General features: G+C 41.0%; 1 protein-coding gene across 6 annotated transcripts in view; it reads right to left on the bottom strand.

The window, feature by feature from the left end:
- LOC143273001 (uncharacterized) overlaps window positions 1-13,985 on the bottom strand; it is a 222,495-nt gene that overhangs the window by 44,030 nt on the left and 164,480 nt on the right. For 2 of the 6 annotated variants that reach the window (XR_013050785.1, XR_013050784.1), the window contains exon 5: window positions 7,005-7,064. The exons of 3 other annotated variants lie outside the window; for them this stretch is intronic. The gene's annotated coding sequence lies outside the window, so the exon portion shown is untranslated. One more of the 6 variants, XR_013050786.1, reaches the window with a different exon arrangement.

Below are 13,985 nucleotides of genomic sequence, written 5' to 3'. Positions count from 1 at the left end.
TTTTATTTTATGCATTAATAAGTATTATTCTAAGAAGGATCCACAGATTTCTCCAGAACTCAGTGACTCCATAGACAAAAGTATTGAACAGCCCCTCAGCTCAAAGGAGTCAATTCACCTAGCAGCTCAAATTTAGTCAAATGAATAAAGAGGATCAGATGATAAAACAAGCCAATAGAATTATTTCACCTTTCTAACTTATGTTCTCTCTTGCACAGTGGGTACCAAAGTAACCAGACCTTCAAAGTACCAGGGCAGATGATACAGAAGACACATGTTGGAGAAAGCAACTCTGCTCTCAGTGAGCCAGCCTCACAGAAAAACTAACAGCAACCGTGACAGATAACTGTTCTAGAACAATTTTACTCCAGAGATCTTAAATGCTGTCTTAGAGATCTAACAGCCACAACTAAATACCATTAAACGTTCCCAGCCAGAGTGATTTAAAGTGAGCTCTTGGCAAAACTGGTCTGGGAGAGAAGTTGGTGTATTTGCTGGAAGGAGAATAAGATCATCACCAGATCCTTACAGCACTCTCAATATGAGACGTCGTAGGCCTGCTAGAGGTGAGTGTTGAGAGACAAAGAGAATGGTGGTCCAGGTCTCAAGCAATGGCTCCATCTCAAAGTGTTTAAATAGAGCAGTGTAATGTGACCATGCGTTATGTACTTTAAAAAGTGTTTTCAGCAGTGGCATCATAGTACAGAGAAAAGTTTTGTCAGACTAAGTAAGAAGGCATGAATTAAATTGCATACACTTACAAATGGATGACTCATTCTTTAGCTGTCCCCATATTCACACCTGCTAGTTTCCTGGGGGCTGCCACAATAAATTGGCACAAACTGGCTGGCTTAAAAACAAAACAACAGACACTGATTCTCCTGCAGTTCTGAAGGCAGATGTCCCAAGTCAAAGCAGCAGCCCTGACAGTCACTCTTTCTACAGAGGCGCCAAGGGAGATTCCACTCCCTGCCTTGCCAACTTCTGTCCTTGGAGACATTCCTTGTCTTGAGGTTACACCAGTCCAATCTCTATTTCCATCATCACACTGCCTTCCTCTCTTCCATGGGTCTCCCTGAAACTCCCTCTGCCTCTCCTTACACATATAGAGATGATTTACCTAGCACCCCCCAAAAAAGTTATCACTCTAAAACCCCTTAATTTAATAACATATTTTGTCACATGTTGATTGCAGGCCAGTTTTGACCTAACATGACACCTGTTGTGATGCAAAGTTATTGTTCCTCTCATCAAGAAATGAAATCTGTCTTCTTACCCATGATCTGGACTAACTCTGGTGCTTTCATTGGCTGGTATAATGCAGAAGAAGTGACCTTGTACCAATTCCTAGCCTTGGTCACCTGGCTTATTTCAAAGAAGTCCACTTCTTGGAGCTGGAGGTGGTTCAGCATTTAAGAGCACCTGTTGCTCTTCTAGAGGACCTGGGTTTCATTCCCAGCAGGCCCATGGTGGTTCAGAACCTTCTGTAACTCCAGTCCCAGAACATCCAGCACCCTCATCGGGCATTTATGGGCACTGTATGAGCGTGGTACACTACATACATGTAGGAAAAACATCCATACATATAAAATAAAAATAAGTAAATGAAAAATAAGAAAAGAGCCCCCTTCTTGTCCTCTTGTCTCTTGAAACTGCGCCTCTACTCTATGAACAGGTCTAGATCACCTTTCTTGGAGCGGAACCTTGGCCAGCTGCCCCACCTTCAACCCACACATCCTCAGGTGTGAAGGAGGTGGCTGTTCTAAACAAAGCAACCACTAGCCAAGCACCAATGGACCTGCAAGTGAGCCAACTGCACCAGCTTGGCTTCTGTGCTTCACAATTAGTCAGAGCCCTGCAAACTAATGAAGACCAATAGGTAATGTTCAAGTCCATCGACAGAGGTATTACAGTACATCTTCCTTACTGAAAGAACAGGAACAACCCTTAGTACTTCCTGTCCGTCTGGAAGCACTGCAAGGCCGAGTGCATACCAGTCTACAGATTCAAAATGGAGCTTCACTGAAGAGAAAGGCTAAAAGTTTCAATCAAGTAACAAGAAGTTACTTAAACACTCATTTTATTAATTACCACATAAATCCAAAAGGTGCTGAAGTTACCAGCTAAAGGGACGTTCTACTATCAACCTGAGGCTTATTACATGAGGCTTTGATTGAGTGTGGGCAGAAACTTAGTGCTGTATAAGACTAGTACTAGCTATTCTTCCCTGTGCCAAAAATACTTGATTTCCATCTTCAAAATTTAAAAGTGCCTAATCTCAGTTGGATTCATAACTGTGATTAAACTAGTTGTTAGATTAAAATTTTTCCATGACTATATCTGTTTCCTTACTAGCAGAACTAAATGGACTGGGAGTTCAAGTTTCTCAAAAATATTTTGAAAATGTCATTTTGTTCTCCATGACATTATATGGCATTCTTTTATAGCATTTTAATTGAATTCAATTTGCAATGGGAAATGAACCCAATTCTCTTGGGGGTTTCTGGAAAATGTGGGAAAGTTCATTTCAGAAGAGAAAAAGGAAAGATTCATGGCTAGATGCAGTGGTAACACAGAGCAACACCCGAGCAAGCTCAAGCTAACACCTTAAGATGAAAGGTCACAGAGACAAACAGAGCAGGATTGCTCGCAAGGGACAATTCTTCACTACACGGCAATGAACTTCCATTCAACACCAGTTTTCAGCTATAACAACCACCAAATGCCCACGATAGACAGATTTCTGTCCTTAATAAGATAAAAATAATACTTAAGAGTATGTTTCTGTTCTCGAATTTCACATGGATAAATTCAATTAAACCTCACAAGAACCCATGAGATAACTGTTAATAAGAACTTAATTTCACAGATGAGAAAGCGTAAACTCATCATCTAAGAACACACAGTTAGGAATGGCATCATAGCTGGGCTCCGAACCCATGGAGTGCCACTCCAAAGCATCCTCTTCACAGCTCTGCTCTATTTCCTAAAAGCCAAGTTCCAGACAATCTCAAGGACAGTCATAAGAGGCCTTGAGAAATATCTGCTCCAACCTCCCACTGGCCAGCATCTCTCAGCTGTTCAGGCACAGACATCAGAGGCCAAGCTGCATTACAATCACATAAAACTTCAAAATGCACTTGAGGACCTTTGAGAATCACAGAACTTACTCAGAACCCCCACTGATGTCACTTATTGGTGAGAAGCCTTGCCTTGTCCTAAGAGAAATCTCTTGTAGGTTAATGTGAGCAGCCATAAGAAATGGCTCAGCATTTAAAATCTTCTAACCCATCCTCCCACCCAGGTCCTCCTCTCTGGGATCATCAAGTCCACTTTTAACTTTTCTTTCTAGGATTTCAATTCCATTAAAGACGTTGACTGTTCTGTGAATCTTCTGTAATTTTTCAACATCTCTCACTAGGGATGTGGCATAGAACACATGACCCTAGTTAAATTTCATTTTCAGATCATCAACAAATACAAACTAAACAGTAAAGAGAGCATATTTGTGCTAAAAAGTAATTTAGCCATTGATGACACAAAATTCAAACATGGCTGGATACCTTGTATTTTCTCCTAAATTTGTTTAGGAAAAAAAAAAGCCTTTAAGCCTGTCAAAATTCACACAATTCTAATTCAGGTCTCAAAATTACTGGGAGACTACTGGATCCCAAGCCCATCGATTCCAACCCTTGTGGGGCCTGATGGAGGTGGGGGTACCTAAGAGCCTAGATTTATAGCAGGCATTGCAGATGCTAATCAATCTGGGGACCACTACACTTTGCTAAGTACTACTCTGACCCCCTAACTCAGACAGCATGAGGAAGAAGTACCCCAACACATTTAGAAAAACCAGTAAAACTGAGCATGCCTCACAAAGAGCAGGTGTTCACTGAGGACTCAAGTTCCATTAGCTCAGAAAAAGGCTAACATTCAAGAGGACCAGATGGGTCGTCCTCTTGAAGATCAAGTAGATTATCACCTTCAAACAAACCTGTCGTGTGACTCACAACTCATCCCTGTGTTTTCACTTCCATTGTCCCTCATCCTTGGAAGAAGCTTAGAAAAGGATCCCATCCCACATCTCCTTTCTTAAAACCGATCTTCTCCTAACAGCAATTACTGTTTTAACCTCTGAATTGTCTCTGACCTGTGAGCCCTGGTAAGTCTCCCAGCTCCATGAGTCGGACAGTACAGTTGCCAAGCTCCTCGGGCAGAAAACTGGGTAGAAATCTTGGGGCACATCTGTTGCCTTCAACTAACAACTTCTCCTGTCCTTTCTCCTGTACCTAACTCTCTTCTCATTCAGACTTACTTTAGTCTGAAGATGCTGTATGCTGATGTCTGGTGACCTGATGGGGCCCCGCTGCAAGCTTCTATCCCTTTTCTTGCAACTTTGTTCACATGCCATGAAGCTCAGCCTAACTTGATAAAACAGGAGCAAGCACACTAAGAGAGCTGAGTCATCACACCTGGAGCTCTCCCAGCCGGGCCAGCCCCCTACTGACCCTCTAGCTGACTACAAGTGCACAAGGAAGCACAAGTGGGCAGAGCCAAAAGCAGTAAAAATGCTCAGCTGACCCAGAAACTTGTGAGCAAAAGTAAGGGTTTATAGTGACAAACCAAGGCTCTAGAGGGAAGACTATATAGCATCACTGTGGACTCATTTAGTCTTGACATCACAGGCCTGCATGCATTAGCCCAACTGATTCTCCTGACTGTGTCAGGGTGGCATCCACATACTTTGTTCCTACCAAGCCCTGCTGCTCTCTAGGGAAGGAGCTAACTCATTTCAGGCTCCTCCTGGCTTTGCCCTTCCTCATCGCCACCCGTCTTGGACAACTGTGTGCAGGGTTGGTCCACACCGATCAAAGTGCTTTCATTTCCTTTTCTTTCATGCTTGGCCAATTTTATTTCTCATTTTGCTTTTGGCTCAGTGGTTTCTCTTTAAAGGTTTTGAGTTATATGTATGCTGCTACTGTTTGCAACAAGAAAAATAAAAACATGATTGACAGACTGACTTGTCAATTCCAGCTTCCCTGACAGCAGGAAATGCAGAGGGGATACGTGTAAGGGCAAGATGAGCAGGCAGAGGGGAGGGCGACTGCAGTTAGTGCAGCCAAAAATCATTTCTGGTATCAAGAAAATCAGACAACTGTCATTCAAGGAAACACCTCCTTTGAAGTGAAATAATATGCCTAAAACCACCAGAAATGTCTTAATTTTTTTTACTTCCTATTTTGCTTATATTTTATGAAAAGCTGTCTATCTCTGAATATTTCTTTTACAGGTTAGTATCTTTCTTTCTACAACCAGAAGGAAAGGGAAATAGAGGATGGCCTCTGGCTGGTTCAGGGGATTTGGGCGATGTTTTATTTGTGCTGAAATGTGGTGATACTTTATTTGTACGTTAATAAATAAAGTTTGCTTGGAGATCAGAGGAAATATCAAGCCATTAAGTAAACACAAAAGTCAAGCAGTGGTAGCACATGCCCTTAATCCAATCACTAAGCAGGCAGGGTCTCTGTGTGTTCAAGGTCACACTAGGGAACAGAGCCAAGCGTGATGACACATGCCTTTAATTCCAGCACCAACCATAGAGACCTGGAGGTCTGTACAGACAGGCAGTGACAAGGAAATGAGGTAGCTGGGCTAAGAGCCAATGAGAGGGCAGAACAGCAAGGCAATAAAGGCACGGGTAGACAGGAAGTAGCCCACTTTTGGGAGCTGCAGAGCTGGAGAGGTGAGGTTGGTGGCTATCACTAGTTCCCTGATCTCTACGGCTTTCACCCCTATATTTGACTCTGTATTTTTTATTTAATAAGACCATTTAGAAATTCATTTACAGGGATTTCCGTGAATGCAACAACCCTCTGCCACCAGGAAGACACACGGTAAGAAAAATGATGTGTAGTGGTCCATCCGAGCTGACAGGAAGAGAAGACAGAGGTGACCAGGGTTGTCGGATAGAATTCCTATTTTTTGCCTTCTTACCACCGTGCAAGGACCTCAACAAAATAAAAATAAAGTTGATTCATAAGAGAAGGGACAGGCCATGTAAAAGAAGAGAAAGTGGCAATGGCAAGCAAGAATAGAAGACAGAGTCAGAAAATCAGGGTGATACATGCTCCTGAGAGGTCAAAGTGGAGAAACGCTAGCAGACCAGAAACTGGCCGCAGTGGGTGGGCCTGCCTCGGAGCTGGCAATGGAACAAGAACGAAGCTTAGAGATAGAGCAGAAGACTTCATTATGCTTCGGAGACAGCAAATGGGAAAAGCTGTGTGATAAAGCTATGTACACGAGGCATGCCTGGGCTCAATTCCTTGACTGTTCAGACAGCACACAGAATAGAAGGGCCAACCACATAGAAAAGGGGCAGAAAAAAAATAGTATTCTTTTGGGTTTTTTTTCCGTTTTGTTTTTGTTTTTATTTTTGAGACAAGGTTTCTCTGTGTAATCCTAGCTGTCCTGGAACTCGCTTTGTAGACCAGGCTGGCCTTGAACTTATACAGAGCCATATGCCTCTGCCTCCCAAGTGCTGGAATTAAAGGCATTAGGAACCACCTCCGGGGAAAATATAGTATTCTTAAGGGTATATTATAAGCTGTACATAATAATATTACTGTGAAGTCACTGAACAGACAACCCCAAACACAGCATCTTTGGAGACACTTTCTGGCATCTTCCCATTTTTTTCTTTAAGAACACAGTCATAAGTTCTCTGACCATGTCCCCAAGAAGAAACTTAGCAAATAAGCATTGCTAAGCTCTCTGGTTGATTATCATTCGATCACACTCTCTTTTTTAAGTCCAGGGTCTTACAGCATAGCTCTGGATGGCATGGAACTCATTAGGTAGGGTTAAATATTCATGAAACAGTCATTTGTTAAATAGGTTCACAATCCATCTGCAAATTGATAGGTATTAGAAGCCAGATGCAATCCAAATTACATCAATGACTAACAGAAGATTTCCAAACAGAAATATTTATAGTGGCCAGTTACCTGCAAGGATTAGCACACGGGACAGGAATCAGTCCACTGCACTGTCTTCTTCACTGTTTTCTTTTGAAAAAATATGTAAACATATTACTCTTATTTAGAAAATAAAAAAAGACCTGTCAAAGGTCTATTCAACATAGGTGATCAAGTAGGCTATGCAGAGGTACAGAAGGGCACATTTTTAAGATGAATCAGAAAGTCCTTTAAATATCTGCCTTTGAGTGCCACCATTTATAGTACGGAAAATGGACTAAACGGTTCAGAAATGAGGAACTACTAACAATGTCCTCTTTCCTTTTATGTCCTGGGAAATCACAATGACACAAATGTGTTATGAAAACCAGTCAAGACAGCAGCTCTCCAGAAATGTGGCAATGCCTGGTGACACCACCATCTGTGCAAAGGACTAGTGTGGCACGGTCAGATTTGGAAATCAAAAGCCATGCTATTCCCCCACACACACACCCTGCAGTGCATCTACACACAAAGAGTTGTGCACACAGAGGGATGACTCTAGGGTAATTCTACCTCTTCCTCCCTGTCCAAGCCCAGCAGCAACCTACATCAGTTAACACAGCCCAGCAGCAACCTACATCAGTCAACACAGTTAGCTCAGGCTCTGAGGAAAGCTCACTGGCACCTGGAGGAACCAGCCTGCTGAGCTCTGAGCTGTTCACCTACACTGAAGGTGAGAGCAAAGTGTTCCACAGTTGAACATTAAAACAGAGTATGTTGCTTGGTACACATGCAGACAACTAGCCCTTCTTACACCATTCTCATCTCCATACAATCCAGCACCTCCAAACTAACCCAGGTGCTCTAAACTGTGGCCTGGGCTACTTGGGATACTCCCTACTATGCCCAAGCCCATCATTCTCTCTAGCCCAAACTCAGTTACTACCAACATTGTTGCTGAAATTACTCACAAAGCTTGGCTCTTGTGCTACTGTACTCCTGATGAAAAATTTGCTCATCACTACCCTGAACAGCATGTAAATAAGAGTTCTCCAAGCAAAGCTAAATCATCTGTTACTTATCATTAAAAAAATTAAAGTGCTAAGCATGGTGACTCATACATATAAACCCAGCACTTGGGAGGCTGAGGCAGGAGGAATGCTGTAAGTTTGAGGTTAGCCTAAGCTATAGAGTCAGACCCAGTTTCAACACTTCAAAACACACACACACACACACACACAGAGAGAGAGAGAGAGAGAGAGAGAGAGAGAGAGAGAGAGAGAGAGAGAGAGAGAGAGAGAGAGAGAAACAATTTTGAAAACCTCATATAGTATCACAAACTTTGGGGAAAATAATAATTTACATTAAATTAACCCACATTAGTCGATCTTCTAGAATCAGTTTAAACAAATTCTTGGCCATTTCACTATCTTTACCTTCAGACTTTATAGACATTAGGACCATTCATCCTAGTTTTTAATTATGTAGTTGCATTATGTAACTTGTAGTGTGTTGTAGAAGCTGCAGGATGATATATTCTGTCTTAGATTTCTGTTTATAGATGACCGTATTTGGCAGAAAATTTTATAAAACATATGAATTCAACAGACTCACAGTAGCTGTGGTTAAGTACATAAGACCTCCACAAGACCAAAGCTGTCAGCATTCAAGCATGGAACGGAAATGGTTCATGACACCTACCTATAACTGAGGAGCTATGGACAGCTGAGGGCTCCTAGAGAAGGAAGAGTCAGCTTTCTTTAATGGTGCAGTTACTGGCATGCCAACCATGCACCAGGGATGGTCTCATACCCATAAGTATATGCAAAGTGCAAACTAGAGTCAATGGGTTATTAAATTAAAAAAAGAGAGAGAGAGAACATGAGTTTGGGGGATAGGAAGGCACAGGTAGGTTGGGAGGAGTTAAGGTAAAAACTTGGGGTGAATATGATCAAAATAGACCATGTGAAATTCTAAAATAATACAAATAGTATTTAAAAGTATGGGTTTAATAATCATTTGATGAGTAAACATGCATAGCTCTGAACTGAGACTTCCTTCCTCACCCCACACTGCAAGACACATGTGCAGCCAATGCACTGATGGGAATTCTCAGTGAAAATCTGTTGAGCGTCTTTGAGAGCTCAGAACTGGGCTACTTCACATGTACAAAGATATACATACTGTACATACTTACATACCACCATATAAAGTATGAATAGCATATGAAAGCCCAGGTCAGGAATGCAGAGAAGTGGTCCTTAGCATTTAACCTCTAGAATACGTAAGTCTGTAAAGATGAGAGGGGGATCTGTGGTTGGTAAGTAAAATGATTAAAAAAATTTTTTTTAAAGAATATATAAGTCTGTGTGTTTGGCATGACCATGGTCATTTGAATATAAACATAAACATCTTGATCATGGGTGTATTATATAGGGATAAAACCATCTATAAACTAGATTTTTTTTCATTTCTTCCATATGTAAGTTATACTGAAATAAATGAAACAATGAAGAAAAGTAGGGAGAAAGTATAGTACAGAAATGTTGATGTTTTAAAATTCCTACTGAGTCATTTTTCACTCTCTCTCATGAGATGATGTGATGATCTATATTTGGAATATATAGTAAATGCATCATTAGAGTTGTGATTTAGGGAACTTAATAGAATAAAAACTATGTTCTAGGGTTGGGAACATACTGGATGGTATATCACAACACATGTCTGCAAGCTATCAGGAAAATAAAACATATTTGACTTGTTTATGTGAAAGAAACTATCTTATTCTTGGGTTTTTTCAGGCACACCCTTACTCAAAATCATAAAACCTAAGTAACCTTGGAAAGAAAGAGCATTCAGCCATTGATCTCATATAAAATTGTGAATTTCCATAGAAAGTCCCATAGGATGCTCCTGCTCATCTGGAATAAGTGCTTCTCCCACAAATTCCAAATGAGTCCAGGAAAGTCTTGCCTGGGTGTCTGACATGTTCTGTTGCATGGGCAGGGGAGCAGTTAGCCAGCATCTGATCCCTACAGCAGAAGGGCCATCTCTATTCAAGATGAACAAATAAAAGATTAAACACCTCCTAATGCAATAAGCTCTAGTCTAAGTAAACAGCTCATCACAGAACTCTTGTTATAAATGTCCTGAGATTCATATTAAAAAATGAAAACGAAACAAAAAGGGAACAACCTAGATATAACAAATGGCACCTGTGTCCTACCATTTACAATATTATATAACTTTCAGCTGCCTGTGTGGATAATGTTATTATTCATACTGGAAGATTCTTCCTTGCTCTGGGAGGGAGAGAACAGCAGGAAGAATTTCAGGACTAAGGTTATCACATACCTACAGATCATTTTAATGTTCTTTGTTTTATCTGTGCTAGCATATCTGCTCACCATACCATGGTGCAAACAGGAAGAAGCTGTGGTTTAAAAAGTCAAGAGATAGATTACGGTTTGTGACCTAGGCTCATGTTTTGAGCTTGGTCTGAACTCTGTAGCACTAATTTGAAAGCTGTGGACCCCTTGGGAAGTGAGGCATTTCTAATAGAAGTAGGTCACTGGGTGTGGACATGTGGTTACGGCTCAGCCCCTAATTCCTGCCATTTCTGCTTTTTGGTGGACCACCATATAAAGCATCTCCACCTTACATGGACTTTGCTATGACTTCCCTACCATGATGGAAATAAGGCCCCCTGAAACCAAGAGCTCACACAGTTCTCCTTTCTTAAGTTGTTTCTGTCGGGTTTCTTGTTATGGCAATATGAAAAGCAATTAATATACCCTAATGGGAGGGGCAGTAACCAGAAGAAATCCTAAGGAAGCTCACAGGGAATTGGCAAGTCCTACCTGGGAGCACTGACTTCCTGAAAGCAAAAGAAGCTGTCTATTCACTTACGATTTGTACAGTTCTCCAACTGTGTATTAGATACACTTCAATAAAGAGATTTTTACATACAAACCAATTAACAGAGAAGCCAAGGCATCTAGGCAACTGAAATATTTGGCCTGGAAACACAGAGGCAATTCCAGCCTGTTAAATTCCCCCTTTGAACTCTACTGGGAAGGTAAGTTAATAACAGGATCCAGGCTGCTCGAGAAAAGTGCCAAAAGCAGTGAATAGGAGTTTAAAATTTCATTCTTCCTCAAGAAGAATATGTTCAGGAAGTGAATCTTGCCTAAGCCTTTCTTGCTCAAGTCATGATGTAAACCAGCTGATACTTGTAAAAGGCATTTATGGGATTATTTGTCCAACAGCCCATCTCTGTATCTTAGGATTCTTCTAACCACGGCTAAGTGGACCCTGGTCCCACATAGGCTTCAAGATCAATGGTATGCCATCTGTTGTCTTCCAAGGGATTTTAGGAAACAGCTCATCTCTTTAAATGTCTATGATACAATACAAACATTCATTGGCTGCTAGAAATTAGGTTTTCCATTGAACAGAGAAGTCTGGTCTACAGGAATAGTCAGTTTATATTATCTATAGCCAAAGGGAGCTAGATACTATCGGATATTTCTGGAACATGATCAATATATCACAACATATACAGCCTTAAGAGAAACAAAGGGTTTTGAGATCGATAATTTTCAGCCTCCAGGGCTATGCTGTCCATCAAATTCTGTCACTTGTACATTTGCTTGATGCTGTCTTATGCAACTGCACTCTTTTCAAACTGCATCCGAGCATCTCTTCCTGCCCAGTCACCATTATCTTCTTCAGTTAACCATCTTTCCCTTACCTGGAAGGCTTGGACCAGACATGTTTCAGAATTCAGATTTCTATTTAGGCATATTTGCATATACATAAGACATCTAAGATACCTAAGTCTAAACATCACATTGATTGGTCTTTCATATAAACCTTGTGCACATAGTTTGAGTGTAAGCATCTATAATGTAATTGGATGCCTGTGTTCTGATTGCAATCCGTCACATGAGGTCAGGTCTGGAATTTCCCAATTAGATCATTGCAGTGCTCTAAAAAGTTTGAGATTTTGGAGCATTTCAGATTTTAGGTTTCTGTATTCAGTTTGCTAGACATGTACTAACTCCTGACCCAACGATGCTACCTCCCACTTGAGACCTATATACTCCAGACCCAGCCATTCTTTTTACTGTGTACTACAGTCCATGGCCATCCTCTCTCCTGCCTCAGTGAAACTGTCCTTATGGTCACACTTCCCGTCCTTGCCTCATTCCCTCCCTCATGGTCCCTTTGCTAATTCCTCACATGGTCTGACCCATTTTTGTTGTTCTTATAACTGATTATGACCACTGAAGTGATCTAGACTAGAGGGGAAAAAAATCTCACAGCCACACTATCCAGCCTTCATTCCTTATCACATCTGCAATGGAACACAGTAACACTGTTCACAAAATGTTTACTCCATTTCCCAAAATGACCTGAAACCTGTAGCACAGTGGTTCTCAACCTGTGGGTCACAACCCTTTGATAAAACCCCTCTCTCCAAAAATAATTAATAGTATGATTCCTAACAGTAGCAAAATTACAGTTATGAAGGAGCAACAAAAACAATTTTATGGTTGGGGGTCACCACGACATGAGGAACTGTATGGAAGGGTAGCAGCATTAGGGAGGTTGAGACCCACCATGCCAGCCTCTCTTTCCTGTATCACTACCAACTTTGTCTATAAACTGACCCCCCCCTCCTTTTTTTTCCCTCAGACTATGCTGATAGGAATTCCTTCCTGTCAAGAACAACAGTGGCTTTCATGTTGTGAGATACAAGGGTTACACGTTGTGAGCTACAAAGTTCCCCTTTTGTCTCCACCAACCAATGGCCGTTTGACCCAATGAATTGCTCTCTCCTTCCTGAACACTTCTTTTTTTTTTTTGTATGACAGTGATTCTGTGTTTTTTCGTGCTTGTTTCTGACTTCAACAGTCACTTGTCCTCCATCCTGACCTCTTTCCATTGATGTGACCCTCCCCTGTGTATTTTCCCTTGCTAGGTGATCACATGTGGCCCAAAGCATTAAATACCATCTTTCTTTCCATTACCCACAGCTCCAGACCTACCTCTGATCTATCCAAGTGCTTCTGACCAAAGACCCAATTGTTTACTTGACATTTCCACTTGCATACTTAGCAAATGTATTCAACAGCAAAGCTTAAAGAAGAACACTTTTATTGGTCTACATTTTCCCTGTAGGCTCTCTAATCTCCACAGACTCCTCCCACCTCGCTTACTCTAGTACCTAAGAGCCAACCCAATGCCTCTTCTGCCATTATCTTCCCTGTTGAGTTCATCTAGTGAATTCAGGTTAGTTCTAAATCCTGCCTAAACTCTCTCCCCGCTCAATGACAGCAGACTTCTAACTGGATTTTCTGTTTCCACTCATATCTTCAACTCTATACTCCCAATTAATTTATCACTGCAGGGGTGATTTACTAAAATGTGAACTTGATCATGTCTGTCAAAGAATTGTTCTTGTTCTTAAAATAAGCAAATAATAAAAAAAAATAAAAAATAAAATAAAAATTAAAAAAAAGCAAATAAGGAACATCAACAATCAAAAGTAGTTCCTTCTCTAAGCCTAAAAGGTAACACGAGATTGGCTACTGGCCAACTTAAGACTTCACCAGCCTTACATTCCCTACGTTCCTTCCTCTTTACTACTGATATCACACTAAGATGGTCATGTCTGCTTATGACCTTTGTACATGCTCTTCCCTCTGTCTAGAAAAGTCTGCCCACCATTCTTCACATTCTTGCCTTTTCATCAATTTGGTCTCTGCTTAAAAGTCACCTTCATAGTCTAACTGTGTTTGACCCCAAGTGCAAACGAATTACCTATGTATGCTGCATGATCCCATCATCCAAAATGTGCTTAGAACCTTGCCAGAAACACGGCTGACATTCAACACATATTTACTAAATGGATGAACCAACAATAGATACAAACATAAAAAGCAACCATTTAGAAAACATTAATGAACAGGAAAATAATTTTTTCTAGGCCTATATCATTGTGTTTAGTATTAAGCCATTAAG

Source organism: Peromyscus maniculatus, chromosome 4 (assembly GCF_049852395.1).
Source record: "Peromyscus maniculatus bairdii isolate BWxNUB_F1_BW_parent chromosome 4, HU_Pman_BW_mat_3.1, whole genome shotgun sequence".
In the NCBI taxonomy this organism is placed as follows: Eukaryota; Metazoa; Chordata; class Mammalia; order Rodentia; family Cricetidae; genus Peromyscus; species Peromyscus maniculatus.
Note: the sequence above shows the minus strand (reverse complement) of the source record. Positions and strands in the feature narration are given on the sequence as shown.